Below are 6,312 nucleotides of genomic sequence, written 5' to 3' on the forward strand. Positions count from 1 at the left end.
TGACCGTGAGCTGCTTCTAAGTCTTCACCAGAAGGTGGATTGCAACCATAAATGGGTTAAGCGTCAGTTTGGCTCTATTCTTCACAACATGACCTCTACACATAATGACGTGAAGAAAAACCATTACTACCTCGATGAAGTGTTTGATCGCACCTGGGCTATTCTGTCACATCTGTATGGTGAAGAAGATCTCAAGCAAATGGGCTTCGAAGAAGACTTTGACTGGTCTGCTCCTCCGCCGTAGAAGCTCAAGAAGGTCAAGGTTCCTCCCTTGGTCGCAAGTTCATATTCTTCATCCCGCGACACAGACGAGTACAAAGACTTGGATGACACTGCAGCATGCCCTACATCGACTCAAGACCCCAATAATGATGGCGCTCCTCCATCTTCATGATATTCTTCAGGGGCGTTAGTCCTCATTTTCAACCCTTTTGGTCATTCGATGACAAAGGGGGAGGAATTTGAGTCAGTCTTCAAGTGGGTCTATTCTATATGGGCGTTTTTTTGACAAGTTACAACTCTCGTTCTTCTGATGACTTTGCTGGATCGAGTTGTAATCTTAAACTCTATGGTGGCCTAATACTTTTGCTGAGTTCTTCTGCTTGCTTATTCCTCATTAATGTTAATGCACGCATGTTGAATTACATCAGTCACCATATTTCATCATGCATTTCAAATTCTTCATGTTATATGTCAAATGCGTGTATGAATTACAAGATATAGGGGGAGATCTCCATGATTATACTCTTCAAGTGTGCATTGCTTCAAAAGCAAATTCCTCACTATGCACATCTTCAGGGGGATTTCTTCTATATCTTGCAATCAAATTCCTCAATATCAGTATTTACACTTCATATGTTTATCCCCGTTGAAAACTTAACCTATATTGTCATCAATCACCAAAAAGGGGGAGATTGTAAGTGCATCTAGTGCCCCATAGTGATTTTGGTGTATTGAAGACTTATAGGTTAAGAGACTGATGCGTTTGTGAGTGTAAATAGGTCTATAAGTCTATGAGGCGTTTGATATTTACAGAGAAAGTCGACCCCTAAAAGTGAAGTTCTTCGACTGAAGACTTTGGATTTCTGAAGACTTTCTGAAGACTTTGAAAGTGAAGAAATTGGTGTGACCTTGAAGACTTGGTAATCATTCGAGGAACATGAAGCGTGAAGACTCTTGTTTTTACTATTTCATTTTCTCTTTCTTGAGTCATAGGAAGCACCGTACTGTTAAAGGGGCTCGAGGAAATACTAAGGAAAAATTTCCATGTGATGCTCATCTCAAAATCCTACACCTACCAATCCCTTTGAGTGAAGCCATTGGAAATCTCACATAGTTCAGTCATATTCTTCAGTGACAGAGACGAAGTTCTTCTGGTCTCTGAGGAATTTGTTCTGGCTAAGGAGTTAGGAATTCGCTAGTGTGTATTGCCTACAAAGTAAGGAACATGATAGCCCTGAGGTATTTGAGAGTCAAATATTCCGACCGTTGCTGTGCTACGCGCCAGCTGTCCCAAAATATCTACCCACCTAATGGTCATATCAGACAAGGGCATTTATGTCTTATCATGTCGGGCTGCTCCCCGGCTATAAATAGCCGTCCCCTACAACCACTAGTTGGTTGGCTGCTCCGAGAGAAACTGACACTTGTCATTTGAGAGAAACCCATCCTCCGAGGACTTTGAGCGAAAATCATCAAGTGAGGAAATACCAAACCCAAACTACAAAACCCCAAAGTGATTGAGCATCACTGAAGAGATTGATCCTGTGTGGATCCGATGCTCGTTTCCTTTGAAGACTGTGCTTCTTCCAGACGGTTAGGTGTCAAGGTCTAGAGCATCCAATAGAAATTGTGGATCGCCGAGTGACCGAGTTTGTGAAGGTTCGGAAGTCACCTGAAGACTTACCACGAGTGATTGGGCGAGGTCTGTGTGACTTTAGATCAAGGAGAATACGGCCAGGACTGTGTGTCCGGGACTAGGTGTCCTCGAGTTTAAATACTCAGCCGCTCCAACCAGATGTACAACTGAGACAACAGTTGGAACTGGTCTACCAAATCATTGTCTTCACCGAGCTTACTGGTTCTATTTCCTCAACTTTTTCATTTCCTCATCTCTGTTGTTGTGTGCTTGTTCATATCTGTTTGAAGACTTTGACTGAAGACTTTCTCAATTTCCTCAGTTCAATTTCTTCAGTTTGTCCGTCTTCATCTTGTGTTATCCTGTGTTTACGCTTTCTGTACTCTGTGCTTGTCTTCATTTCATCATGATGACTATGCGTGTGTTCTGCTATGTTTACCTTTGAGTACTTATTCCGCTGCAAGTAGTTCTTCATTTAGGAATTTCCTCACCAGCAAATTCCTCAGTGAAGAATTCATAAAAATCGCCTATTCACCCCCCTCTAGTCGATATAACGCACTTTCACAAAACAGGAATAACGATCGTTAGCAGAGACCACCTGGGAGTTCCCTTGTATGTCAAAGCCCCTTGCCTTTCTTGGTGTATCCTTCCATGATGGGTCTGATGATCAGGTTATCAGAAAAAAGCCTCAAGGAGAGAAAAAACCTGAAAGGAAAAGAAAAAGTGAAGGTATGAGGTTCCAAGGGCGGTTGAGCCGCGTTGTGGACCGCAGTCTAACCGTGCCTCCGTATATGCCCATGGTATTTTAAGTGTGTAATTATCTACGTGCGGCACGAATTTTGTTGCTTGATTGAGACTAAGACGGAGGCCGAATTGCTAGTTGAGCTCTGGACGAGCCGGGTGGTCCTGCTGCAGAGTAGTTCAGACTCGCTTGACGGTGTCCGGGAGCTTTATTGCCGAATTGAGGGTCTGCCTAAGAAGGCTGCTCTGTACTTCTGCTGCAAGAGCGGCTGTGTGCTCCTCAGTACGGAGGGAGCGCTCCGTATTTCCATTGAATGTTATGACACCGTGAGGCCCGGGCATCTTAATCTTGAGGTAGGTGTAGTGCGGCACCGCATTGAATCGAGCAAATGTGGTTCGTCCGAGCAGTGCATGATAACCACTATGGAAGGGGACGATGTCGAAGATTAACTCTTCGCTTTGGAAATTATCCGGGGATCCGAAGACCACTTCCAGTGTGATTGATCCCATACAACAGGCCTCTACACCTGGTATGACACCTTTAAATTTGGTTTTGGTGGGTTTGATCCTTGGGGAATTGATACCCATTTTGCGCACTGTGTCCTGATATAGTAGGTTCAAGCTGCTGCCACCGTCCATGAGGACTCGTGTGAGGTGGAATCCATCGATAATGGAATCAAGGACCAGTGCGGCTGAACCGCCATGACAGATACTGGTCGGATGGTCCCTGTGACCGAAGGTGGTCGGATAGGAGGACCATGGGTTGAACTTTGGGGCGACTGGCTCCATCGCATAGATGTCCCTTAGTGCGCGCTTCCACTCCCTTTTGGGGATATGGGTAGCGTATATCATATTCACCGTTTTAACTTGGGGAGGAAATTTCTTCTGCCTCCCTGAGTTCGGTGGCCGGGGCTCCTCCTTGTCGTCACTTTGCGATCCCTTTCCTTGCTTTCGGCATTTAACTTGCCGGCCTGTTTGAATACCCAACATTCTCTGTTGGTATGATTGGCTGGTTTGTCGGGGGTGCCATGGATTTGGCATTGACGATCGAGTATGCGGTCCAGACTGGACGGACCCGGATTGTTTCTCTTGAATGGCTTTTTCCGCTGACAGGACTTGGAGCCACTAAATCCGGCATTGACGGCCGTGTCTTAGGTGTTATCGCAATTATTTTGACGCTTGTGTCTATTGCGTCGGGGCTTGCCGTTGTTGTCTCTAGCTTCGGAAGTGCCATGTTTACTTGAGGTGCTGTTGCTATGAGCTAGCCAGCTATCCTCGACCACACAAAAGCGGGTCATGAGCGTCGTGAGGGCTGCCATGGACTTTGGCTTCTCTTGGCCGAGGTGTCGGGCGAGCCACTCGTCGCGGACATTATGCTTGAAGGCCGCTAGGGCTTCGGCATCCGGACAATCGACGATCTGGTTCTTTTTAGTTAAGAACCGAGTCCAGAATTTCTTGGCTGACTCTCCAGGCTGTTGGATTATATGACTTAAGTCATCGGCATCCGGAGGTCGGACATAAGTGCCCTGGAAGTTGTCAAGGAATGCATCTTCCATGTTCTCCCAACTGCCAATGGAATTTTCGGGCAGACTGTTTAGCCAGTGCCGAGCTGGTCCCTTGAGTTTTAGCAGGAGATACTTAATGGCATGGAGATCATCACTGCGGGCCATATGTATATGGAGAAGGAAGTCCTCAATCCATACCACGGGATCTGCTGTTCCATCATATGATTCAATGTTTACGGGTTTAAACCCTTCTGGGAATTCATGTTCCATTACTTCATCGGTGAAGCATAGGGGGTGGGCGGCGCCTCTATGCCGAGCTATGTTGAGACGCAGCTCGAATAGAGTCAGTCTGTGGTAGTCGGCCCGGGCAGGTTTGTATTTGTCATATCCGGTGTGGTGGCCGTTGTTGCGCGTTGGGGCACACCCCCACGATCCGTAGATCGATCTGGTTTGTCCTGCTCTGTTCTCCAAGTGGTACCGCAGGTCATGCGTGTTTCCCTGGGCTGTTGTGTTTCTGTTTGTTCGGCGAGGCAATGCGGGTTGATGTTCGGGCTGAGTTACCATTTTATCTCAGCCATGCGGATGTCGGTCCACCGCATTATGCGCTGGTAGGGCTGGCTCTAGTGCCTCGTCAATCGTCATTGAATTGAGGTAGAAATTTGCGCTTCGGGTAACTTTGGGTTGGGCATTCGAGTCCATGTTCCTAGGCTGCCAGGACCTCAGTCCATCTATCAGTGAGCAGATCTTGATCAGCTTGGAGCTGCTGCTGCTTCTTCTTCAGGCTCTTTGTAGTGGCTATTAGCCGGCGCTTAAAATGCTCCTACTCGACGGGATCCTCTGGCATGATAAATTATTCGTCGTCGAGGCTTACCTCATCCTCGAAGAGACGTGTGTAATTGCTGTCTTCCGAGTTGTCGTTCACGGCCTGTTCATCAGGTCTAGCTTGCCCGTCTTCCCGTTCAGCCTGTTCGAAACTTGGCCCGGCGGGGTCTTCATTTTCTTCGGCATCGTCCGGAGTGTTGTTGTCTCTGGTGCCGGTATCACTGTTTTTGTTATGGCAATGTTTAGAGCGGCGCCGCTGACGCTGGCGCTTCGGCTGCTTCTCAGGAGGCTGATCCTCCACTAGGTCCTTCTTATCCTCGCCATTATCTTCTTTGGGTGTATCCACCATGTAAATATCGTATGAAGAGGTGGTTGTCCACCGCCCTATGGGCGGTGGTTCCTGTTCTTCTCCAGCATCGTCGTCCGTACCGTCGATGTCCTCGGAGTCGAAATCAAGCATGTCGGTCAAATCATCGACAGTGGCTATCCAGTGGGTGGTGGGTGGGCAACGAAGATCTTCATCGTCCGCTTCCCACTCAAGCCGAACATAGTTCGGCCAAGAATCTCCTAACAAGGAGAGGGACTTTAATGAGTTTAACACATCACCCAAGGGTGAGTGTTGGAAGATGTCCGCGGAGCTGAACTCCAGGATCATTGCCCAGTCAGATTCGACGGGCGCGGATATACGCGGTACGAAGCCTATGGCCGGAGATGAGTCTGAGGCCCCGATGGCATAGGCCTCGTTGGAGGTCAGATCTGTGTTCGGCTCTAGCGCCGCTGAGTCTACGGCTTCTGTGGCGAGGTTGAGGTTCCTGTCCTAGGATGGCGCGCTTTGCTCCGGCTCCAGGGCCAGAGCGGTTGCAGGTGTTATTCCCTGGGCATGGTCCGATGACAGATCTAGGTCATGTTCATCGTGGCGGCAGGGTGCGGCTGTCATGGGCTCGAATCCGTCGAAGATCAAATCCCCGCGGATATCGGCGGTGTAGTTCACTACAAAAAAAAACACTTCCGTGATGATACGTCTTTGTCACAGTAGGTCGCGTTTTCTGTCATGCATGTACATCCATGACAAATTTATGACAGAATCAGGATAGTCATACCTGTGCTGTCATAGAAGTGTTCCATGACATTACCAAAATTATCATCATGGAAGTGTCCACTTCCATGATGATAAATCGCGCGTCATAGAAGTGCTTTCGTCAAGGGTGACCGACATGTGGCATCCACCGTAATGGAACGCCCTTAAGCTATCGGGTAGGATTTTGGATCCGATAACCCGTTAACAGCCACGACTAATGCCGATTTTCCACGTGTAAAATTCTCATTGGCTGACGGATCCATGCATCAGCTCCGCGTTGGCACAGGTGTCACTCATCCAACGGTCGA

This window comes from Triticum aestivum, chromosome 7B (assembly GCF_018294505.1).
Source record: "Triticum aestivum cultivar Chinese Spring chromosome 7B, IWGSC CS RefSeq v2.1, whole genome shotgun sequence".
Classification (NCBI taxonomy): domain Eukaryota; kingdom Viridiplantae; phylum Streptophyta; class Magnoliopsida; order Poales; family Poaceae; genus Triticum; species Triticum aestivum.